The 26,931-nt window shown below is 40.0% G+C and overlaps 1 protein-coding gene across 1 annotated transcript in view; it reads right to left on the minus strand.

The window, feature by feature from the left end:
* kcnj6 (potassium inwardly rectifying channel subfamily J member 6) overlaps positions 1 to 26,484 on the minus strand; it is a 173,969-nt gene extending 147,485 nt beyond the window's left edge. Inside the window, exon 1 of the mRNA XM_008107530.3 lies at positions 26,345 to 26,484. The gene's annotated coding sequence lies outside the window, so the exon portion shown is untranslated. The remainder of the gene's footprint in view (positions 1 to 26,344) is intronic.
* Between the last annotated feature and the right edge of the window lie 447 nt (positions 26,485 to 26,931).

The following is a 26,931-nucleotide window of genomic DNA, read 5'->3' on the forward strand; positions in this document are numbered from 1 at the left end:
TTTCACTGAACATAGCAACCCAGAATTTTATCACCATCTCACATGCAAACCCAGGACTGGCCCAAGTAGTTTTAGTACCTTTATATGAAAGACAAGATAATGTTCCCTGTCTCTTGTTTCATGTACAAATGTTGCCAGGAGAATCTTACTTCAATACTGGATTTAGGATGGCGTCCTCATTTGCATGGTGCCCTGAAGGCAGCAAGATAGTTAACAGGGTGAAGAACTGGGTTGGTGGCAAATACGGCTCTGTCCTCCAACAACGGGAAAGAAAACTTCTTATAGTTAGTTGATACCATTTGGGAAAAATACATGGGGTGGAGCAATAATTGACTGCTTTGAAGAAACACAACCAGCTTCAGAAGAACAGATGCTTTGTGGACATAAAAAAGTTAAAGTCACTGGCTGGATCCATGATCTATCTTCTATGGATGGAATAGTTCAGCTCACAGCTGGTGATATAGCAAATACCTCCTTACTCATGATACAGCTCACCCCGTCACCATGGTCTCTTGCCCCTCAGGCATCACTGGGGGGAAAAGTTGACTTAACTGGGTCTCGGGTATCTGAAGGACCATAGGAGCCCGTCCAAACACTAAAATCTTTGGATTAGACATTTCTTCTCATTCACCACCTTCATGGACATATTTAGTGGGAACATGGGACATGGCCTTGTCCATGGCTGGTTCTACATTCTTGAACAACCTTCCTAAGATAGCTGGGTTGGTTTCTTTTTTGCTGCCCTTTTGCTGAGAAGTGAAGACTTTTCTGTTCTAGCAGACAGAGCTGATTATTTTTTATCACGGGGTTTCAGTTTTAGTGCTGTACTGTTTTTATTTTATGTTTTAAAAATTAATGATTTTAATTCCATGGACAATTTAATCTAAACTTTATGTATGTTTTTAACTATATGCAATCTTACTTACATCACTTTTTATTCCGTAAACTACTTTGAGCTCTACTCTTGTGGGAAAGGGTGCAAAATAAATGAAATGACTGACTAAATTTTTGCCAATGAGAAGAGGTATAAAAGATGTCCATTTCTGTTGTTTTGTTGCTCAAGTCTAAATCTGGATTGTTGTTTGCCCTCAAATTGTGTCCAATTTATGATGACCCTAAAGCGAACCTATCACTATTTTTGCAAGATTTGTTAAGAGGGAGTTTGCCTCCACCTTCCTCTGGGGCTGAGGAATTCCTCTGGATTTCCATGTCCAAGTGATGATTCAAACTTTCATCTCCAGTCATAGGCCAGTGTCTAAACCATTACATCATGTTGGCTTTCTCATCTAAATCTCATCTAAATCTGTACCCCGCCCCAGCTGCTATAAATTTTGTTTGTTCAGTTTGTATGCACTTTGGGATGAAGCCCTTCTACCTAGCCAATGATAAAGAATGTTAGGGTATGGAATTCAGCACCATAGAATTTCCACTTCTAATCTAGAATCAATGCATTTCCTTTTTAACCTTTTTATATCATAGCATTGGCTTGTAGTTTAGAAATCAATAAAACCTATTTGGGCCAATAATAATCTGAACCTGGAAATACAAATTTTAACACTTCTAATTCTTGCTTCTTACTTACAAGTTTTCATTGTATTTTATTTTAGCTTGTTCTTTTTAACATTTGTTTTTGAGTTCTACAATGTCTTTATTAAAGCCTGGGCTGTAAAGCTTTGTTTCCTGACACTGCTTACTTTACTGATTCAATTCACCCTTCTCTATGCAAACATTTCAAACATATAAGACTCCTTGAACTCAAAAATATTTTTGGAAAGTTGAATTTGGGAACTGCATATCTGATAAATACACACACACCCATATATTCTCTTTGAAATGTTCCTGTCAGTAAACAGGATGTTGTCCTGCATCAAGCATCCATGAAGTGGATATTATTTTACAATAATTGCTCAGGGATTTTCCCCATCCTCTTTTAAATATTCTTGGAGGGTGGCTATGCCTGCCTAATTCTGGAGTCTTGCCAGAGTCACAGCCCCACAGGGAGCGGCACTCAGGAGTGAGTGTATGATAGATTTTTGTGAAGCATATATTTTTTTCATGTTAAAAACTGATTAGAATGGATTCATAACTCTCACTGTATAACTGGAATAGCTCTTTGTAAAATGGTTTTCTGTAAGAAAGTAAGAACACATTTTCCTTGAGATATCCATAAGGTTTGTATAAGCTGGAAGTGCCACAGCTAGCAATTTAAAAAAGGTAAGGTAAGAATAGAGATGGAAAAGAATTGTGAGGCCTATCATATCCAACCTAGAAGCTCTATGAACACATTCATATCATGCATTAGCCTTTAAATATATACATCTTGAACCTCTTGAGCAGGGGTTCTCAAGCCTTTTAAGCAGAGGGCCGGTCCACAGTCCCTCAGAGTGTTGGGGGGCTGGACTATAGTTTGGAAAAAAATACAAACAAATTCCTACGCACACTGCACATGTCTTATTTCTAGTGCAAACACACACACACACAAGAACAATATAATATTTAAAAATAAGGATTTAAACCAACATAAACCTATCAGGATTTCAATGGGAAGTGTGGGCTTGCTTCTGGCCAATGAGATAGTCAAGTTAATTAGGATTGTTGTTGTTGTTGTTGTTGTTGTTGTGTGCCTTCAAGTCATTTCAGACTTTGGGCGAGCCTAAGTCTAAAACTGAGGGCGGGGGGCAGATAAATGACCTTGGAGGGCCGCATACGGCCCACAGGCCTTAGTTTGGGGACCCCGGCTCTTGAGAATGGCAAAGGGATAAAGCCCACAATACCTCAGAAACCCCTATAATATAGTCAAGATTTTGTTTTGACTTTGGAGAGGAAAACATATATATAAAAACCATGTGCAAACTGAAGAATGTTTATCCTGGAAGAGTACACAAAAAAGAAACAGAGTGAACAAGTGCACACAAAAATATGCACACATTTCTATGTGGTATTGGTGTTGGGGAATTGTCACAGTCTGATACAGAACTTGGAGTTTGAGAAACACAATGAAACACGTGGCTGACAGATTTTCACATGCCTAGATTGTAAAAAAAAGCTACTTTTAGGTATTTCATTGCTATAATAGTGTAAACCTGGAACAAGGCAAACGGATATGGTAAGGAAAAATTGGAATTGTGGATCTCTAAATATCAGCAAACTTCCCCTCCTCATTAACTACAATTGTATCTCACCCCCTGGAAACTTGCTAGAGACTGGCTGCCAATATATTGGGGACTAATTCAGGCTTTGCACCACTACTCTGAATAGCACTGTTTTAGATATGTTTTCCTTAAACTGGCCCGCTCCAGACTTCTTGGATTACAACTTCCACCATGTTCCAGGTTGGGAATAATAGAATCAAAGAATCATAGGAAAAGCTTTAGAAACTAAAGTTTAGACTTCAGGTACCTCTCCCAATAAAGCTGCAAACCAAGCTGAATCCAACAACAACTTCATGTTTTTCATTTGTCTTGAAAGACAATGTAAGGCTTGGCAATTACCAGTGACAACAGTGAGGACTTGCAAACTTCAACTGTAATCAAGAAATTGCACTGGATGCTGATTTTATATTGCTTGTTGATGGAAACAGCACTACTTGCTATTGTAACTTGTCGATCACTGTTTTCGTTTTAAACCAAACACATTATATTTCTATTTGCTTTGCTGAGTTACCATTAATAACCATCAGTTCTTTCCTAATCTATACTTTGTACTCTTGCATCGGTAGGAAGTGAATGAAAAGGATGGGAACAAACACCCAAAAGGAATTGGGTTTTGTTGGGAGGGGAACCATTTTTCCTGAAGAACATTGTGTTCTCACTGAAGGAAATGTGTGTTTGAAGTTGAGGGTGGTGGAGGAAAGTAAAATATCATGGCAAAGCCCCTGAACATTTATTTTACCTTTATAAAAAGGTGGATCTTTCATTGACTTCCACTTACGAAGCTTCTGTATAAGCCTTACCGAAATGAATCAATGCCTGTTGCTTTTTTGCCCAGGGGACTATAGATCAGAGACAGAACACATATTGTACACGTCAAAGACCCCAGGTTCAATTCCTGTCATTTCCAGGTAGGCTAGGAGAGACTCCTGCCTGAAATCTTAGGACATCATTGCTTATTATAACTGACAGTACTGCATGGAATGGATCGATCGTTTTCATTCAGCAGAGAGCATACATTTCTACATCCATTTTCAGTAGTTCTGTATAAGATTGTTTGGTGCATAATCTTTTAATGCAGTGTTACTCACAGTGGTGATATCTAGCTTGCTACTGACAGTTCCTGGTAATTTTGCCAGAAAATAAAAAAAATACACAACACCCAACACCCCAGTGATTCCAGTTGTGAAGGCTTTTGACAACACAAAGAAAAAAGTAGTTGCAGCCAATGGCACAAACATGATGCAAGACACGGACACGCTGGAAACAATTTGCTGGTTACCCACATCAGATACACTGAGCACTATTCTAAAATAATGTTGGAGGAAAATTCTGAGAGTGCCTTGGACCACAAGAAAATCCAACCAGTCCATACTCTAGTAAATAAAGCCTGACTGCTCACTGGAGGGAAAGATATTATAGGCGAATATGAAGTACTTTGGCCACATAATAAGAAGACAGGAAAGTTTGGAGAAGATCATGATGCTGCAGAAAATGGAAGGGAAAAGGAAGAGGGGCTGACCAAGGGCAAGATGGATGGATGATATCCTTGAAGTAACTGGCTTGACCTTGAAGGAGCTGGGGGCAGCGAGGGCCAAAAGGAAGCTCTCGTGTGGGCTGGTCCATGAGATCACAAAGAGTCAGAAGCAATTGAACGAATAAACAACAACAACAACAACAACAACAACAACAACAGATTCCTTTAGGACATCAGCCATTTAAATATGTATATGATTCTGTAAAAAAAAATCCAGTGAGAATGTATTTGTTAGTTATGTTTATATCCCACATTTTCTTCAGTGAGCTTAAGATAATGCATACAGCTGCCCACTTCCAAATTCTGGCCTGTATAATTCATGTCTGAGTAGGGATTTGAACCTGGCCCTCCAAAATCCATGTCAACTACCATACACTATTCTAACTATCATGCCATACATACAACAACAACAACAGCATCAGCAGCATAATAATAAGGCATGCCAACTGTTATTCATTTAATGCTTTGGGAACTGCAACGCTTTGGTGTTTTAATCAAGAAAGAACCACACTTATTTCTGATTCTTGTACTGAATAAGCGTAGTATATGTTAGTGTTTCTTTAAGATCAAGTCCCAGATCACCCAGGAGGAAACAAATTAAATGGCCAGTACCTCAGGGTACTTCCAGACAGGCGAGAAAAGCATGCCAAAGTGGGTTTTTAAAACTTGCTTTGGTGCACATTTCTGTCCTCTTCCCCAAAACATGGGCTTTTCCGGGGGAGGGGGGTGTTTACATGCCACCCCAAAGCCCCCCAAAACAACCCTTAAAATAAAAAAACCTTACCTGGCTGCCAGGTAACGTATTCCTTCAATCCTCCTGGCATGCCAGTAGAAACGACATGCCAGGAGACATGCCGGGGGAGGGGGGGGGGAAGAATGATTTTCCTCCTCAGCTCCCCTTGTTTCCTGGCATGTAATTCCAACATACCAGGAGGACTGAAAGGTTACCTTAATGGTGGCCAGGTAAGTATATTTTTTTAATTTTAAGGGTTGTTTTTTGGGGGGGGGGCTTGGGGGAGGGGGGTGGGTGCCATCCCACAACTTTGGGCTCCAGGAGCCCAAAAGGTGTGAGGCGACTGTGGGGACTCACTCCCGGATAGTTCCAGTTGGTCCTGGAACTACCCGGGGGTGAGTTCCCACAAGCTCAATGCCCATTAGGCCTTTCAGGAAGGCCCAGATCTAATGGAATAGCTAATTAATTTGGTTCCCTGGTTTGATCTGAATTAATTCGGTTTTACCAGAGGTGTCGTTTGGATGCCTCCAGTAAAAGTGAGACAGGTCTTGGTTTAAAGGCCTGTCTGGATGGGCCCTCAGATCCATCTCTTGTTCAGGTCCTCTGGGAGTTAGTTGTTCTTTGAATAAGGAATCAATCTTAAAGCAATAAGGAAGTTATTGTAATGGTTACTTATCAACATACTCTATAAAACAACAATGAATTCATGAGATTGTCATTTTCCCTGATGGATTTAAACAGACTATCCTATGATGAAATTTGACATTGGGGTACTGGGCAATTAAGAGAAGTTGAGAAGAAGCCATTTTTGCTGCTGGGACACTTGGATGGCTATGCAGACTGCCGAAAATGCTAACAAACTAAACTAAACAACAATAAAACATCCTGGGATTAATCAAGAGTCCACTTCTCATTTTTAAATGTTAAATTTTACAAGGGTTCCATTCCTGCAACCTATATAAAAAGCAATGTGTCACTTCTGGTGGTCCCCCAAGGAGAGGTAATTCCCTACATTTTTGGCTGTAAAAAAGGACAGCCTGGGAGTAAAGGGATGTTGAAAGCCACCAAACAGCCTTAGGAGAACTACATGTGCTCCCAGGAACACATATTACCATTCTATTTTACACTGTGAGACTTTCCCATGTTAGTTCCTTGATTGTTCAGTGGTATGGTTTATTAATGTTCATTGTTTAATCTGAGACCTCCCATGCAACTGGCTGATCTTAGAAACATGAAGGTGCACAACTCATAAAGGCAGCTTCTGAAGCTTCAGGCAACCATAGGATGGTGCGTGTGTGCGTGTTGTGTGTGGGGGGGGGGAGCAGGAGAGTCAGAGATGATATGAATTCTTTATTGGTGAATTCAGCAACCTATGCATTTTTAACTAGTATTTTCCCCCAGTGTGATATAGGGTTGGATGTTGGAATACAACGCTAGGAGACCAAGTATGAATATTTTATTGACCATAGAAACCTACTGGGTAGCCTTGGGCAAGCCACATGCTCTTAACCTCAGCTGAAACCAAGAGTTTCAAAGTTTGCCGAAGAAAACCCCACGATAGGTTGGACTTAGGGTCACCATAAGTTGGAAATAACATGAAAGCACACAGCAGCAGTAGCAACAACAATAATGAATCTATCCACTGACAGAAAGGATTTTAACCCTCTCTAGCCTAAAAAGCATGTTCTAACTGATGTATTTCTTTCTTCTCCAGTACATAGTTGACAACGTATTTTGTTTTTGATATCAGTGATGTTCTCATAAAATGAGAGAGGGTGGGAAGTGCTATAAGATTCTACTTGGAAGTCTTGATTCACTATAAACATGATTTTTCTTCCAAAAGACACTTTAAGATATGGCCCAGAGGACACACAAAGTTACTTGAGCTAGCAAATTCTACAGCTTGGTACACACAAAACCAAATCATAACTTCCAAGTTTCAGCTTTATGGTACAATATGGGAATAATAAGAAGATGCACAAAGAGGTTCCTAAGCTGCTTCTTAGGGTAAACTGTCTTGTACTGTCTTTGGTCTTTTTCTTGTTAAATGCATTGATAATTTCTTCCCATTTCTTTGTTGTTTCTCATGTGTGGTCCTAGCTTACCTTGACCTGTTGAAAGGCTTTTTAGAGTGACAGGGTGATGAATAAATGAGGATATTACTGTCCAAATAATCAACTAGCACAGGATTGTATGTGGGATGGGTGGCATGTTTCAGTTTAAGTGTCAGGCTTAAATTATAGCACTGAAGGCTATAAGGTTATGAGAATATAAAACAGAATATATTTTCTGTAAAATATTTTTTTAATCTAATTTATCATACCTGCAATCCTTAATAAGTCCAGTTGGACATAATGGGATACATTTCTGAGTAAACACGCAAAAGGAGGAGCTGGGTTCATAAAGTTCCTTTTAAGAAGTCAGAGTAATGAAATATTGAAGCCATCCATAAATAAGCAGTGGGAGGTGGATATAATCCATTTTCCTAAAAGTCATTTCAAGTCATTGTGGAACCCTCCAGCTGTTGCTCAGTAACCCTAACTTGTATAGTTCATGGTGAAAAAAAAAGGGAGGAGCTACAAATTTAGCAACGTCTGTAGGGAAGCAAAGCTCCCATCTCTGCTTTACAAGGTCTGCTTTAGATTGCATGGTAAAACTGTAGTCCTAAACAGCAGTACCTGTGAATGAGTCCTACTGAAGGCAATGGGTCTTCTTTCTGAGTCAATAGGTATATCGCTTATTTCACAAATACAAGTTGATTAAGCTCAAAAAAAAGGAAGGGAATGGATAAGAGTTGGGTGTCAGAAGTGAATGACTTTGTTCTAAATAGTCAATGTCTAGAAACACATACTACCAAAAATACTAGTGTGTATATAATATTGTGTTTGTTTAACAATCTAGCACAGTCATTTACATATTTTTTTCAGGAAGAGATTTATCTCAAAAAAGAATTGGCATCTCCCATGAGTTCTGATAGGACATAGATTAAATCAGTATTAACTAAATAAGATAAGACTTCTTTTTCATATCAATGTCCATACACCAGACAAATGAAATATTTCTTCATTAAACCCTAAGCACTTAGCTTGCCATTTCCTCTTTAGAACAACTACTCTTCTCTTAGGAATCTTTCTTTATCACAGATACCATCTTTGGCATTGCTAATAGAAATGTTTGAAATCTTATTGAAAATGAATTAAGAAGACTAGAGCATTATTTTAATACTACGAATGATTCAGAGACCAGTCATATGGCCATCAAAATCAGTGTGTGTGTGTGTGTGTGTGTGTGTGATCTCAGCCCATGGTCTTATCCTTTTTCTATGCATAGCAAGCCCTTCTGATCTGAAAATATTTTTGTTCTAGCAAATACTGGCACACAATGCCAGACAGCAGGATAGCAATCCTACAGAATGCCAGCATCATTACTTTGCAATGAGTGAAGGTCAGTGGGTGGCTCGACTTTCTTATAATTTAAAGAAAGCTTCCTGCTCTGATTGTATTGCAATGAACTGGCAAACTTAATCTTGCCTCTTAAGCCTATGCATGCAGTTTCCACACATGGCTGGTTAGTTATATAATGGTGCAGCAGCACAGCATGTGGAGGGAAGAATGAGGAGGAAGGTAGCAACGGAACCAAGTTGTTCACAATCATTTCCAAAAAACAGTAATTTCATCTTAGGAGCCTTCGCAATTGAAAAGGAAGAATGCCGAGCCAATGACTACCTAGGCTTCATACAAAGCAAACATGGATTCTCTGCTTCCTCAGAAGGAAGGACGAGTGCAAATTAGCTTAAGTTAAAAGGAGGGCAAATGTTGGTTGGACATTAGGACAAACCGTTTAACCATGGAAACAAAATAGTTAAATAACGGAGCTATGACTTTGGAAACTCTTTGGAGGGCCATAAGCAAAGACTGGTCAGCCATCTCTTGGGCATGCGCTAGTTCTGAGTTTCTGCGCAGAGAACAATGTTGGCTTGTAAGGCTCCTCCAATTCTAGGAAAAGCTATAACTAAATTATAAAATGTGCAGATAGGTAAGTAATATATAATGAAATCATGTTCTTGCCTTCTAAATATTATGAAGATGGGGTTTCAAAAACTTCGGGAGATATTTTACAACAAATGCTCTTGAGTAAAAATTACAATCATGGGTTTAGAAGGAGAGATCTTATTGTCACCATAAAACAAGGTACAGGAATATATTTGCAATTTTGACAAAGGGCAGTAGTGTTCCTCATGGCAGTAGCTCACTTGGGAAGACATATTAAGTAACTTCCTACTTACTTGCTGCAGGAGGAACTGCACCAGAGTTGGGAAACCCCTTACCATGTGCCTGAAAGAAGCCTTCTTAAGATTCTAGCCTGCTCCCCTGACATACCATCAACATTGCAGAATTATAGAGGTTTGGCTACACTTTAACTGGTATAGCTTCATCCTGTGGAATCCTGGGATTAATAGTTTGTTGTGGCATCAGAACTCTGACAGAGAAGGCTAATCTCATAAAACTGTAAGTTCCAGAATTCCATAGTATTGAACCATAGCAGTTAATGCATCAAACTGCTATAATTCTGCAGTGTGAGTATAGCCATGGTTGCCCCAAATGTCCCATGTCATCCTTTGGTGGCTTTTTAGCTTTTGTACAGGTCTTCCCCACTCTAAGACTTTGAAATGCCTCTCTTTGGGCTTATTTGCTGGTAGCAGGAGCTTTAAGATAAAATATGCTGATTTTTTTTTTATTCTTCCTTTCAGTCTGCCTACGATAATGTTTTGAAACAGATGCATTCCTTGATTGGGGCCAGGTTGTTGGAATGTCCTGAACTGGGTTTAGAGAATCTACCCCAGGTTTTCTGTTGTGTGTCTATGAAGGCTAGATCAGTTGTCCAATGAATGTGGACAGGGAAAGAAGTACTAAACGATAAAGTCTACATTTGAGATATTTGGGAAGCCTACAGCATGACTTCAGAGAATCTAGATCTTAAAACACAACATCCACTACTGGAATATCTCCAACCACGATTTGAGAAGGTTTCTGAATTTGGCCTTGGATGAAAGAGGTGCTCCACTCTTGGACTACATGATTAATTTAATGTGTTGTCTGATTGTATACTGAATGTGTACTCTTGCAATAAAATGGAGCAAGAATTTCTTTTTTGGTTTGGGAAACAGAATGAATCAGAGAGCGAGAGAGGATGAACCTGTGTGTGGACAACACACTTAGCAAACCTAAATGATCAAGCACTAAGCTGGCAAATTAGGCCTGTGGCTAAGCAAAAAAGCACTCCTACAGTCATGAAAATGTCATCTTTGTGTATGGTGGGTATGATAAAGGCAAAATTTATCCTAGGGATTATTTGGGAAGGCGTGAGAAATAAAATTATAATGCTTTTACATAAATCTGCTATTTAGTTCTCTTTGCAATATGGCATACAGACCTGAGCCTGGGTATAGTACCAGAAACTATACTGCAGAATAAGGAAAGATGCACAAAAAGGAAACTACAATGTTAGTAGTCATATACAATGTCATATGTTAGACTGAGACTCCCAGTAGTCCTAACCAGAATAGCCAATGGACAAGGGTTCTGGAAGTTGTGGCCCAACACTGGAAGATAGCACATTTTCTATTCCTCAAGTTTGCAACTCCCTAGCTTGGAATAAAAAAAGAGGATTAAAGGTGATAAAATTATGGATGATGCAATTATATGCAGAAAATCCGCAAAACCAGCAAACATTCTTCCTCTTTCACAAACACTAGAATTCTGGATTATCTAATGAAAATAATGGCAATGTCTTCTAGAAAGACAAAAAATATTTTTTTTTATGCAATGCATATGTAACTGACAGAATTTGCTGTTGCAAAGAATGATAATTATGGTTAGTGAATAAGAGGACTTTAGGTATGTGATGAATTTTTGGTGGATAATTGCTATCTGTCTGAGGAAGAGAGGAGGTTAGATGAGGATTTTGGGGCATAAATAAATGCAGACATGCTTATATTCTGAATTCTTCTTAGCTTGCCTTCCTAAAAAGGATCCCAGATAGCAAGACTGTAAAAGGTCTGTGTTTGAGGAAAAACTCTTGCCAACATAATCAGAGCAGACACACGTGGCAAAGCAATTAGATGGCCTGACTCAATGCAACACACTAATGCATATTCAACATCTGGATTTCTAAATTTTGTTTAAATTACGGTGCACATGTCCTGGTGACAGTCATGCTTTAAATCCAGCACTTCTAGTGGAAGCCATGATACAAGTGCTCAATACGCTTAGGTTAACAAACCTGCTTTCTGACTCCATGTGGGGTCTCCTGAGGTCACTCTTAGATGGATGGTAGTAATTCCTTTGGCGCTGGTATCATGGATATGATGTAGCAAAAACTCTCTATTGATTTATGAATTGTATTGATTCATGCAATTTGTATCTGCGGACATACTGAATAGATTATATGGAGACAAACATGAGCAACCATGTAAATATGAAGTTGCCCTTTGTATCCTCTTGTAACATTGTAATATAGTAACATTGAGGGAAACTACTATGGCAAGGAAACAGAAAAGAGATATAAATAGATCAAGTAAAAATGGTGCAGTGGTGCCAAAATTATCGATTTTTAGCAGTATACCTGCTTCTCTTTGATTATTAGACTGGTCATAGTAAGCTTTTCCTCCCCACAGACCTATTATCACATCAATATAAGTCAGTGAAAAGCTGAATAATACAAGAGCAAATTAGACTGGATTGGAGCTGATGCAAATGATTTCTGTTCTTTAAAAAGCCCTGGCAATGACCACCCTAAAGTCAAACTCAGCAGAGATCACATCCTTCTGTTAAGGGACTGTTTCTGCAACATTTCAGTTGTGCTATTTCAAAGCAACTAAACAAATATTACTATTTCACAAGCTAAAAATACTTTTAAAAATGGACTTTATTCTCTCTAGACAGTAAAATGGGATAATCCAGTGATTATACTGTGTAATAAATGGAGACAAAGGAGGAAAAGATAATTTTTGTAAAATGTCAGAAAACTAATAAATTTAAAAATCTAATTTTTGTCAAATTTCTATGCAGGTAGAATATACCTCAACTATTATTGATATTTAGATTCTGTAATTCAGCAAGATTCAAAGAGACATTTCAATTTCAATACAAGACTGCTTTCCACCCTTTTAACAATATTGAAGACTACTTTCTCCAACAAAATGTTGGTAGAGAAAGAGGAATATGTATGGCTTTCTGCAGGTGTTTTGAAAGCCAGAGACCATAATCATATATGGAATGATGAAAAAATACCAAGCTACACAGTGCCTGTCTGCTTGCCGAAGGAATCCTTCACGTGTTTAAGAGAAGGGTTTTTAGGGATCAGTAGGACACCATTGGAGCCATCTATCAGGTTCTATGCCTTCCTCTTATTGTTCACTCACTGGAAAATAGTGTCCTAGCAAGGATTCAGTGTGTCCAGGAGCCAATTTCATTTATACTAATAAAACTGTAATCTGAAAAAGTAATTTACCCAATCTCTGGTCAAATTCTAGATGAAGCCATCTTGCTATGGAAGTTCTGGTTTAGAACTCGGAAAAAAAACCTTTTTGAGATGACTAGTCCAAGAATTCCCCAGTTAGCATGGCCAATATAGAGTGACTAGAAAATTCTGGGACCTATTGTCTCCAAAAGGAACTCCATCTCTGTTCTGGATCATCCTGCCTTCTTCATATACATTTGAAATACAAGACTGTACTTCTTATCTGATAGGTGCCATACCCAAAAGGAAATGGCACATTGATTCAGACACATCCAAGGCAAATGGACATTTCTTAGAGAAAAAGTTGTAGTATGAGAGTAACCCTGGCCTCGAGAAGAACTAGCTTGCAGGGCACAGAGGAGCAGCATCACATAGATTCGGTGGATCTAGAAATGGCAGTGAGTATTTTTCTTCGTAGCCCTCCTTGATTTAGCTTGTAATATAACAGCATATAGTAAAGTATTCTGAGCACCATAGAAAGTTCATAAGGTAAGCTCCTTAGTGTATACTTTTATAGAAATAGGCCAGAGTAACTCCATCAGGCCAAAGCCTTTCTGTATGCAAGCATCTTTGAAGTTTTTAACTCTTATGGGCATATCAGTCTTCACTAGGAATTAAACTGGGACTCCTTACTAAAAAAACAATGTCCTTTGATATATGTAAGACAGCTTCCAGAACATGAGCAGAAACTTGGATTCAAGGAACTGAAGAATAGGACAGTAGCAAATTATTTAGTATTTTCCCTAGTAAAATGATAAAGTTGACTCCTAAATAGGAAAGGTAAAGGTAATGGTTTCCCCTGACGTTGTCCAGTCATGTCTGACTCTGGGGGTTGGTGCTCATCTCCATTTCTAAGCCGAAGAGCCAGCGTTGTCCGTAGACACCTCCAAAGTCATGTGGACTGCATGGAGCGCCATTACCTTCCGGCTGGAGCAGTACCTATTGATCTACTCACATTGGCATGTTTTCGAACTGCTAGGTTGGCAGAAGCTGGAGCTAACAGCGGGTGCTCACTCCGCTCCTGGGATTTGAACCTGGGACCTTTCGGTCTGCAAGTTCAGCAACTTAGTGCTTTAACACACTTCGCCACTGGGGATCCTCCTAAATAGGAAACGTTGGGGTAAATCATAGAATCATAGAGTTGGGGGAGATCTTGTGGGCCATCCAGTCCAATCCCCTGCAGGTAATCACATTCAACGCACCCACCAACAGAAGGCCATCCAGCCTCTGTCTAAAAGCCTCTAAAGAAGGAGCCTCCACCACACTCCAGGGCAGAGAGTTCCACTGCCGAACAGCTCTCATAGTCAGGAAGTTCTTTCTAATTTTCAGGTGGAATCTCCTTTCCTGTAGTTTGAAGCCATTGTTCCAGGTCCTAGTCTCCAGGGCAACAGAAATCAAGTCTGCTCCCTCCTCCCTATGACTTCCTCTCACTTATTTATACATGGCCCTCATTATGTCTCCTCTCAGCCTTCTCTTCTGCAGGCTAAACATCGCCAGCTCTTTAAGCCACTCCTCATAGGGCTTGTTCTCCAGACCCTTGATCATTTTAGTCACCCTTCTCTGGACACCTTCCAGCTTGTCAACATCTCCCTTCAATTGTGGTGCCCAGAATCCACCAAGAAGCTAAAAGAAAGGGGTAATAAGGTCAGAAGAGGAGGCCTGTCCTTCCCCATCTCAATCAGCTTTCTTAGAAAGAGCAAGAGAGTGATTTTATAGACTGATGAAAAGTACTCAACAAACATTTCCTGCAGAGCTGATTTGGGAGTTTTGGGAGGGTAGGAAAGTAAGACCTAAATAACTCTCAAAACCTGAGAGCCTGTCTGATCTTGAAAGCTATGCAAGATCAGTCTTGATTAAAACTTGAATGGAGCCTAGCAATGAATATCAGGAACTGCTGGTTATTTTTTAGAGGAAGAAACTGACAAACCTACTACGGAGTGTTCCTTTCCTAAGAAAATCCTATGAAATTCATTGGGTACTTGTGTTGAAAGGTGACTTGAAGGCATACAACACACATACAGGGTGTGGAAGGCATTTCTAGATACCTGTGGGGGTGATTGTGAGAGCTGAAGGTTTTATAGGAGAAAGGGGACGGGAGTAAGACGTTATTGCCCTGATCCCTCAAGTATGTCTCAGGGGATGGGACTCCTAATTAGTAAAACCAAATGCAGAAGAGACACAAGTCATGTCCCTTCATCATCAGTGGGATGGAATGACCTTTGGCAGGGTGCAAATTATGAGCAACGTTATCAAGAAGAATGCATCACACATTTCATTTTCATGTCCTTCGCAAGAGGCCTTCAGTGTGTACCTCCAAGTGCAACAGTTGGGTGTTTGCAAAGCATATACCCATTATTAGCCAGCCATACTTGGATACTGTTCCCTGTGAAGTATATCTGCAGTGGCAAACCTGTGTTTGCCCCATGTAAATTTATAAAAGGGCTTACATACATCATTTCTCTTTTAGTTATGCAACTGAAAAAATATGTTGTTCTGATTCAGAGAATGAGAGAAGCAGAGAGCATCCTGCAATGCTGCAGCATAAGTCTGAGATGGATAAATGAATGGAGGGATCCTCTGATTAAATACTGCAGAACAGAGTTGATTACACCATTGAATTAACAGCTCATTCTCTTGTCACTTTGTTTTGCTTCCAGCTTATTTCTTCTTACTTTTCAATCTATATACCATTGTTTCCTTAGAAAGAAACTCAAGGCAAATTCAGCAAAAATGTAGCATAGTCTATGAAAAGGCAAAAGGCAGCAGTTTTCCAGCACACCAGTCCCTTCTGCTTTTGGATGTTTTACCCATCTCCTTCCAAATCTCCTGAGCTGCAATGAGTTACTACTGATATTTTCTAAATCTTCTCCAGTCATCTTCTCCAGTCATACCTGACTTACCATTCTAGGAAAAGTTGTACTGTTTTCTTTCAAACAGAAGAAAAATCCAGACTTTCTGCATAATTGGGCTCTTATATGTAATCTCCTCGCCTCATATTTAACCTAACTTGAAGAAAAAGGCTGGACCAAGACATGTTACAATCTGAGGCATAGCATCAAATCCCACCCTGCCAAGTCAAGGTGCACAGTGTCCAGTATAATTTGGGATATGAGAAAGAAAATCACTTAAACATTGTAGAAAACACATCAATATTAAATAAAGAGGTTGTAATTTGTTGCTTTTTGATGACATTAAAAATTACCTGAAGTGCTATAGTCTTTCTATGGAAAAGCTGTCCTTGGATGACCTCAGCACCGTGTGTCAATCTAATTAGGCTCTTGGGCATTAAGATGTTTGTAAAAATTGCTTGTTCTTAGCTAACAATTAAATTAGTGATATCTGGTAGCTTTCATGCTGTGGTGGCAGTGATGGTTTGGTGAATACATTCTGGGCTTTAATATGAACTTTAATGGGTTTGTCCAAGGTGCTGAACTTTACCTCCAAAGCATATTGTATTAAAAATCTCATAACACCTCACTTAACCAACCAAAAGGTTTAATGTGTGATCTTGAGATACTCCATATTTCTTAGTCTCCTACTCCACATAGCTGCTGTGAAGATGGCATTCTTTTGGAAGAAAATGTGTTTCCTTCCAGGAGCTCAATGGAGTACGATGCAATATTAATACAGTACAACCCCATATTTGCAGAACCAAAATATGTGGTTTCATTTATTCATAGTTTCACTTATTCCCTTAAGGCCTTCTATACAAGCAAAACCCTCTTCTCAGTTCCTCCTCCCACTGAAAATAATAGAGTTTGCTATTATCCAAGGTTTCATGCTCTGTGGGATCGATTTTTCTTTTTCAGCACTATAATTTGGATCTGTTCATAACTTCATATTTTGCTGTCAAACTCAGCAAATGTGTCTCTGAGATCTGTTTTCAAAAGAATCAAAACTGTGATGAAAGAAACTTCAAATTACTTACTGGTCCCAACAAAGCTTGTATGAATATTGATGGCAAATTCTAACAGCTGCCAATACAAATCCATGCATTCAAAAGCTGCTATGATCCTGGTGGTGATATCATAATCAAGTGCAAATTCAGACCATAGCAACAATCACATTGATACTTTGTGTTGTCCCAATAGCTAAACTAAGTTTGGGCAAAGCTTATTGTTTATCAGACATATTTTGTAGGCAATGTGTAATGCCAGAAATAGAACATATAACAAAAGAGTTTGTGTAGAAACTTTAGGCATATACCTACATATACCTCTCATGTGGATCCCAGCAACATCATGTTGTTGCTCATCACCAATGTTAAACAACTGGTTAATTAATTTTATTCCTTGTGTTATTTTTATTTCACTTTTCAGTATGAAATGTTCACGGCACATAACAAAATAGTGAAAAGTAAAAGTAAATATAAACAAAAAGCCAAACAACGAAGCATAAAGACCAAAGGAGCTGTAAAATGGCAATCTGCTAAAGAATCATCTTTCAAAAGGTTGAAAGAATAAAATGTTTTAAAGCAAAAGTATTTCTATGGAGTAGAAGTTTGGCATGTCCTGTCTCCCTTGTGCACTTCAAAATCAGAATGTGGAAGTAACACATGGATTAAAGGGCTATTTTAATGCCACACTGTATCATTTGACCCTTACCCAAGTCTTCTACAGGCATGCATCATACAACACAAATAATGGTGCATTGCTTTTATAACATTTTCATTTGAGCAGTTTTCAGATACAGATGTAGATGAGAGAAATTCTGTTTCTCTTACTGCAGTTTTAAATATTTTGTCTTTGGAATAATTTATTCCTACAAATTAATACAGAATTCTGACTGAATGAGCAACATAACAATAACGCATTTGACAAGATGTTCATACATTTGTAGGATGCAAAAATTCATTCACAGCATGGTGAATTAAATGTGGAAAACAGCAGTAAATTCTTCCCATGATCTAGTCTGGAGCCAGGATGAATGTAACAATCATTCTTTTTCTCTTTCACCCTTTTCATTTCTCTCTTCTTTCCATCTGAAATCCATTGCAATCGAATATAAATTGGATTTAAATCATTTTGTTAGGCATATGAGAATACTGGCTTATATATAATAAATATACCTCAAATATAGCAAACTATGTTGTTTCCAGTACTCATATAATTTCTTTTAGGCTGCAATCCTATGTCCACGTACCACAGAATAAGTGGGATTTATTTGCAGATAAACATGACTGTTTTAGAAAAATTTCCAGGCAGAAGCACAGAGTTTGAATAAGGATAGCAAAGATTTACTAACCTTTGTAGACATTTTTTTTTTCAAAAGAGAAAACTGTTCAGAAGATATAGTGCTGTGAAAGCCCATATTGGTTTTTGCTCATTTCCCTATTGGACACATGTGGCTGAGAAATAAAAGTATAGATTTCTAGGATATTGAATCTTGGATATGTGCCATTCCGGATCTACAGTCATTTAACATCATCAGATGATGGATTTTAATTACATGTGTGACAGTGGAAAGAGCTCTCTCTGCACTTATGCACATTCACACAAACACCTCTGTTTTATTATTAAACAAAAAGGCCACAAATCTCTTAGCTTTCCTAATGTGATATATATACATATCTAGTGTAAGCTGAATGCAACATCTGTATCACTGTTTAGGAAAGCCAATGTTTTTGACTTGCTTGTCTTAGCCTTTGCGTATTTTGATTTGAAGATATGAAAAAGTATGAACAACATCCCATTGAGTTCCACCATACTGCGTAAGCTGTTGCCAAATGTAAATTTACCCAAGTCATAAAGGGACTGGCCAGCAGCTGAATGAAGGCAGGCACACACCAAAAATGTTCTTCCTTATGACTTTTAATTGCCTGAATTCTTTTTAAAATCCCCGTAGTCACTTTCATCCAGTCAACCCAAATTGATACATTGCGGATTTCTGCATGTTCCATCATCACAAACTAACATGGGATGATGGAAATTGTAGTCTATCACACATGACAGGTTCCAGATTAGGAGTAGGTTGAGTTATTGCCAGTTTCTTTACTTTTCACAATATGATCAAAAAAAGTTTGAAATTAGAATAATGCACAGTGAAAATGCACAATATATTCTCTCTATTCATATAATCTGGAGCTTTTATTTTCAACATTTCTAAGAATTTGTTATTAATTTCTAGGTCCATGGAGTTTGAAATGGGCATAATTACACAGATACACACTCTCCTTCCTTCAATTCCAATGATTGGCACTGAGATATATCATGATGTAATTTAGTGAACCATAGACACCTGACATTTAATTTCAATGGTGTATTTTCAAATATTTCTCTCTCTGCATTAAATATATTGTGAGACTGCAGAAATAACAAAAGGGAAATGTATTTGCAAAATCCAAAAGGAGGAAAAAAGAGAAAGAAAATACATTGACATAGGGAACAGAACTAAAATGACTCATGCAAAGATTTTTCCTCTAAACGAACACTGTTATTTTCCTGTTTTCCTTTCTGTTCTTAATCGTCTTGCACTTCTAACTATAGACAGAAATAATGGTTGCAAGAAATAGAAATAGGGAACTAGCAATGCCAACACTATAGTTCAGAGAAGTTCTCAATCAACATGAAAAACAAACCATAACATTTTTAAAATGTGAATATAGTTGTTACTTTTGCAGTCGCCTCCTGTTGTAGAAATTAATTTTACCCAGTGGTTTTGAAATGAAATAACTACTGAAACTATCTTACATATCCTGAAGTTCGTCCCATTGGGTTCAATAGGATTTTCCCTCAAGTCATGATATGAAGAGATGTAGCAATTGTCTTTGAGTCCTTTATATTTGGTTATTGACAACAGTTTTATGTTCTGTATTTTAGATGTGCAAAAATCCTTCTATTGACAAACTCCTAGCTCCAGAAAAGCTGTGGGCTGATTTAAGCTGAAATGAGATTTTTGTGGAAGAAATGGTTTATTGAGTGCGAGCATAGGACCTAATGGCAATTTCTTCCATGGTTCTATAAAAATTAGCCCTAACCATTTTTTCTCAGCATGAATGTGAACACAAAAGTGAAATAAAATCCATGCACTTTACAAAAAGAAAATTATATTGGCTGGTAGCCTCGCTTCTAATTTCCCAAGTGAAAAGAAAATTGTGTACATATGGTGCAGTCCACAGAGTAATGTGGCTGTGCCAACACTGTTCCGAATTTCATTGAAATGATGAAGTTTTATAGCATCTACATTTAGGGAAAAATGTTGCACTGAATATCTACCTGCTGAGAGAGTATAACAGGGGTGTGTGCACTTCAAAACGGCCCTACAAAAACATGCTGTTGAAGTTTGATAACAAAATGTGCCACTGGATTTAGGTGCCAACAAAATAAACCTCATTTAAGTCAAGTATTTTGTTTAAAGTGAGATTTCCTGAGTTACTGCTCCCATTTGGTGGCACAGTTTGCTCCTCAATTTTGGCAGGACCAGAGCGGGAGGTAGCCATTAACTCCTGGGGTATAGGATTTGAGAGAAGTCACACTAGGTTAGTAGGATGCCGGATATGACTATGCCATGAAAAACATAAGGGCAAAAACTGGGAATAAAGACTTGAAAGCAACTTTCAGAGCAGATTTGTGGGCAGGATATATGAGGTAGAAAGGAAGAGCACACTTATAATGTATTATATGTCCCTTCAATCTATGGTGATATCCCCCACTGATGACATAATACACCAGCTCCAGACCTGGCTCAAATTATTCCCTGTCCTTGAGAAGGAGAAATGAACTAAGAAATTGCTTCTTAATGATTTCCTTCACTCATGTTGCTATGGGAGAATATAGGTATGGTATAGTTCAGCACCTAGATATGCACTGAATCATCAACGGTATGCAAACTTCATGGATGTTGATTGAATTCAGAGAAATCTATCTCTAGACTAGAATTACAAAGGGGAGTTCTGAGACTGGGAAATTATGAAAAACAGGCCATTTGAACATCAAGATAACCAATGCAAAACAACCTGGCCTCAGAGCTCACACAAGTACTTAGGAACTCCCTTACTTAACAGGTACATGGGATAGATGCCTTTGGGCTTCCAAACTCCAACACATGGCCCCACTCTAACAACAGGGAGTGACAAGGCACCCCACGCAGCTTTGCAAACCTGCCACAGCATACACCTGTCTTCTGTGCCTTATTTTAGCAAGTTTGCCATAATAGGCAAATGTGCTAATGGTGCCTTCTATATGTGGGAGGAATTTCAGAATTTTTGCCAGCACAATCCTTGATTGGTGATATTGGTAATGTTTTTGAATATGTTGAGGGTTGATTTTGTTTTTATGCCATTTTAGGTATGGTTCTCTCCCCTTCCATCTCACTTTTGTGTTTTCTCTCTTACTATTCAATATCCATTTGGTGCTATAGTAATTCCATCAGCCCAGTGGTGGCTTACCACCTATTCACAGATATGTCACTAAAGGATTATGATGTCTGTGTAATTATTTCTGCAACTAGGCTTGGGAATGAAAAAGACACCCTCAGCTGAGACACCCATGAGTCCCCGGATGTGTTGGCCTACTACTCACAAAAATCCCAGCCAGTTTATCAGCTGTTAGGATTTCTGGGAGTTGAAGGCCAAAACATCTGGGGACCCACAGGTTGAGAACCACTGACCTAGAGGATTTTCTAGAAGATTTGCAGGGGATACTTTCCTATTTACTTTTCACACTCAGAAGACATACTCAAAACACTTTCCAAGACTTATGCAGCAGCTGAAAAGTTCCCACATTTTCAAAAAGGGAGAGTCTTCTTCCTATTGTGTTTCATAGTATTTTGCTCCAGTATCCCGTGTTTCATGTGCTATTGTGTACTACAGGTTAACTATCCCTTATCCAAAATGCTTGGGCCCAGAAGTATTTTGGATTTTTTGTGTGCAAGGAGGGGATTTTGGAATACAGTACCTTTTCAGAAGTGTCTCATTCATATTTAACATATGTATGAGGCACAAGGCTGGAGAAACAAGAAAGGCTGAGGATCTGAGAAATAGTAGAAAATGAAACTGTTTCACCACCAGCAGCTGTGTCCTCAAAGGCAGAAGTGGGCAGCTGGTGGCAAAAAAATAAATAAATACGTAAGTTTTTTTTGGAGATTTTAGGATTTCTGGATAAGAAAGCATCAACCTGTATAAGGGCCTCATTGATAATCCACTTTTAGTTGGGGCAAAATGCAGCATGAATGCTGCTGATTACTTCTGTGAAGGCATGCTTGATATAGTTATCTTGCTTTATCTTTAAGATGACAAATGAAGACTAAGGACATTTACGTTTCTCCTGATGTGTGTAGGAGTAGGAAGACATTGGGCTTGTGGGGTCAACTTTGTTCTTTACTCAGACCCTAAGATCCATCAATGGGTGCCTACTGCAAATGATGTAGACAAAACATTAATGGATTCTGAATCCAAGGCTTTGTTCTGAATCTTTGAACTGAATGGGGTTCACACCGTTCTTTCACACATTCCTGGATGCTTCAAGGATTAGTAATTTTGATGGTACAATTTAGAGTGTGTGGTTGCATATGTGTTTGTGGGGATCATTTTGTTGCTGCTACAGTTAAATAACTGGCAATCAGAAATTCTTACTGATCTATAGGAAATCCCAAATATTTATCTGCAGAAGCAAATCAACTTTCCACCTCTCCCCATCTTTGTCCTGGTACTGTAATTCTAACTGATGTGTTAGTGCCATCAATGCATAACCATCATGTATAAATAAAGGCAAAAAGTAAGCTTTACAAGCTTATGTAGAAATGAATGGAGGTGAGTGGTACCTAAGCCTCCCTTTTATTCTTTTTCATTTGGAAAAGCTGTTCTTTCCATTCAGAGTGCGCCCTGACAACATAGTGCATTGAATGAAACAGTTGCTTCACTATTATCTAGTGACATGAAAAGTTGAAGCATTGAGCCAACAGAGAACAAATGAACGTATGTTTTACAGATCACTCTCAATCCCTTTCCAAAACTTCCTGATCCATAGAATTTCCATTTTGTACCTCCTGGAGCTGCTCTGCATTTCAGTTTCCAGGAGAAGGTAACTGTGTCAGTCTCTTGTGGCTAAAAACCAACAAAGATTTTTATGACACCTTAAAAGCTCCATTCAGTTTCTTAAAAACTAACACTGTGGATTTTTGTGAACTATCGGCTATAGTGCTGCAATAAATATGTTAGTTTTCAAGGTGCCATTGGAGCCTTTGCTGTCTTTATTTCAAGGAACTATTCTGCCATTGCACCATTGCCAGGAACAGAATGGATTGCTCATTTAAAGTGTACCTGCACAGTGTAATGTATGTCATATACCTCTGCACTACAAGCTCATTACATTATCTGTGAGTATCATTTTTTTCATGATTGCATTGACTTCAGAGCGGAAAGTTTCAGGAAGCCACACTGGTTTCCTAGCACTCCTGCAGATGACTTCATTCACTGGCCTTTTGGCACTGTCCGTGGTCCTGATGCTGGGTTTGCGAGGCTTCCCTTCCTGTGGCTGACAAGCTCTAAAATCAACATCCAGCTCCAGAGCCCTGAACTTTAGAAGTCATTGATAGTAAACCTTTCCTTACCCCACACACCTGGCTCACAACTGGGATAGATTCCCCCCTCTCTGTATGTTCTGTGGAAGTGAAGTGAATATTCCCTGGGTCGCCATGGTGATAGTGTGCTCTGTTCTTTAGAGCAAGTCAAATTAGGCACCACCTCATTAGCTGGAAGACTTCTCCAGCTTGCTGCTCTGCCATCGCAGAACGATTCCTCCTTGGAAGACCCAGGAAGGCAGCGGGGGCCTCTGCCTGGTTGTGTGACATTGCGTCACAGTGCCACACATCTCCTGCTACAGGGCTTCATCTCCCCTTCTAGCACAGCCATGGTCCGGCTGCAGAACAAATTCAAGGTGCCACTGAAATCAGGGACAATGCCATCCCCATCCCAACTCCATCTGGGATGAATTGAAAAGGGTATACCAGCCCTGCTGTTTCCCAGTTCAAGCTTCATGGGAAGGTTTTTCCCTGCCTAAGGGGCACTGCCAAACTAAGTCTTCTGTGAAGCAGTGCCTTGCTTTCTCCAAGTGCTTTAATTTTGGAATTAACTCTCTTGATCTGTTTCGTAACCAGACCGTTCTGCGTCTTCCCTGCCACCATGAAACAAACAAACACAATAGTGTTGCCGAAAGCTTTCATGGCCAGAATCACTGGGTTCCAGTGAGTTTTCCGAGCTGTATGGCCATGTTCTGAAATTGTTCTCTCCTGACATTTCACCCATGTCTATGGCAGGCATCCTCAGAGGTTGTGAGATCTGCTGGAAACTAGGCAAATGGGGTTTATATATCTGTGGAAGGTCCAGGGTGGAAGAAAGAACTCTTGTCCATTTGAGGCAAGTGTGAATGCTGCAGTTAATCACCTTGATTAGTATTTTAAAGCCTCGCAGCTTCATGGCCTGGCTGATTCCTGCCTGGGGGAATCCTTTGACAATTATGTAGATAATTTTAAAGAAATGAAGAAACCATGAAAATGAACAAAATCTGGCTACCAGTATTTTAAAAAAACCCTCTAAAATCAGGACAGTAAATAAATAACAACACTCTGAAAACAGGAGCATTCCAGACAGTCAGGCTGTAAAGCTGCAAGGTTTTTCAATGCTAATCAAGGTAATTAATTGCCGCAGTCACACTTGCCTCCAACAGACAAGACATCTTTCTCCCACCCTGGACCTTCCACAGATAAACCTCCCTTGCTTAGTTTCCAATATACCCTAAAACCTCTGAAGATGCCTGCCATAGATGTGGATGAAATGTCAGGAGAGAATGCTTCTGGAACATGGCCATACATCCCATACATCCCAGAAAACTCACAGCAACCCGAACACGATAGTGTTTTCTTCATAAAATCATGGGGTTTTTTTTTGTACACAAGGGATCCAAATAGACTTGAGTTAATAATATGTCTTTTTTTAAAAACACACACACACACAATGACAACCATGTAATGTCAGCCTCATTTTACTCCCTGGGAAAGGGAGCAAGAAATCTCAACTTTCCAGGCGTCCAGGGCGAGATAGCATTTGACGGCCTCATGCTTCCTCCCCTCTTTTCTCCCCTTCACCCTCTGGCTTTGAGGGCAGGAAGGAAAGCCCATTGCTGAGAGTGGGAGCCCTCTTTCCTTTCTGGTACACAGAAGCCCCGCCAATTCAGAGTGGAACAAGGATTACCCTCAAATTGGGGAAGGAAGCAGCAAAAGAAGAAAGACGCACACACAGACCCACTCTACCACCGGCCTTTTCTGCCAACATCCCAGTTTCCAAACAAAAACAGAATCCCATTCGGGGGAAGAAAAACAAACCCAATGGCTGTATGGCCATATTCCAGAAGCATTTTCTCCTGACATTTTGCCTGCATCTATGGCAGGCGTTTTCAGGGGTTGTGAGGTATGTTGGAAAGTGTGCGAGTGGGTTTTATATATCTGTGGAATGTTCAGGGTGGGAGAAGAAACTCTTGTCTGCCTGAGGTAAGTGCGAATGTTGCAACTGGCCACCTTGATTAGCATTGAACAAAATCTGGCTACCAGTATTTAAAAAACTCTAAAATTAGGACAGTAAATAAAAAACACCACTCAGAAAACAGAGGAATTCCAGACCTGAAAGAAGATTCCACCTGAACATTAGGAAGAACTTCCTCACTGTGAGAGCTGTTCAGCAGTAGAACTCTCTGCCCCGGAGTGTGGTGGAGGCTCCTTCTTTGGAGGCTTTTATGAAGAGCCTGGATGGGCATCTGTCGGGGGTGCTTTGAATGTGATTTCCCTGCTTCTTGGCAGGATGGGGTTGGACTGGACGGCCCACGAGATCTCTTCCAACTCTATGATTCTATGAATCAATCAGGGTCAGCTAACACCTCCCAATAAAGGATTTCCCCAGGCAGTAAGAATCCAGTCCTTGAAGCTGAAAGGCTATTAAATGCTAATCAAAGTGGCCAATTGCAACATTCTGACTTGCCTCCAACAGAGAAGAGTTCTTTCTCCCACCCTGGACCTTCCACAGATATATAAACCCCACTTGCCTAGTTTCCAATAGATCTCTCAACCTCTGAGGATGCCTGCCATAGATGTGGGCGAAAAGTCAGGAGATAGTGCTTCTGGAACATAAAGAACACACAGCGCGGAAAACTCACAGCAACCCAGTGATTCCGGCCATGAAAGCCTTCGGCAAAACCCAAGGGGTTGCTTTCCTCGCAGGCGTCCCCTTCTCCCATCTCTTCTTGTTTGGCTTTAGTTTATTTTATTTGACTCGCGAATGAAGAAGCTCCGAAAGGGATCTGAAATGAATCCCCCCCTCTCTCTTTTTGTTATGTAACGAAGGGCGAGGAATGCAACGAAGACCAGAACTTTGCAAGGGAAAGGAAGAGTTGGACGTGGGGCCCGTCGGAGCCCTACCTGGTCGCTGCACGTTTCTCCCCCGCTCACGCGATCATGGTTTCCTGCCTTCCTTGGGAACCGAGCAGGGCTTTGCCGACGAAGGGAAGGAGGGCGGTGGGTGGCTCGAAGAAATAACGAGGGCGAAGGAGGTAATAACCAGCTGGGGGTTGTTGTTGCTTCTGAAGAGCTCCTACGCCGATCCAGCGCTGCTGCCGGGCGCTTCCATCCTTCCTCCCCGCTTCCCCCCGAGCGAGCTCTGGCTCCAGTTCTGGGCGCTCTCCCTTCCTTCCTTTCTTTCTCGCCTAGGAGTCGTTCAGCTGGGAGGGCAGAGGCGACGCCGGGCTCGCCCACGGGGCAAAGGGGACGCTCGCAGAGACACCCATCGCGGAGCAGAAAGGGACGGAGCCCTCGCCGACGGTCTCAAGGAAGGCGACTCTACGCCAGGCTGCCTGCCTACCTTTGCGCCGCCGCTCTCTTCGAAAACAAGGCGATGAAGGCAATCGTCGGATCAGCACAGCGCCACTTAGTGGCCAGAGTAGGCAGCGCACCCAATGCAGGACGGAGGGCAGCGAAGGAGGGGGTCTGTTTGCCTGTTCCGAGGGGAG

This window comes from Anolis carolinensis, chromosome 3 (genome assembly GCF_035594765.1).
Source record: "Anolis carolinensis isolate JA03-04 chromosome 3, rAnoCar3.1.pri, whole genome shotgun sequence".
NCBI lineage: Eukaryota > Metazoa > Chordata > Lepidosauria > Squamata > Dactyloidae > Anolis > Anolis carolinensis.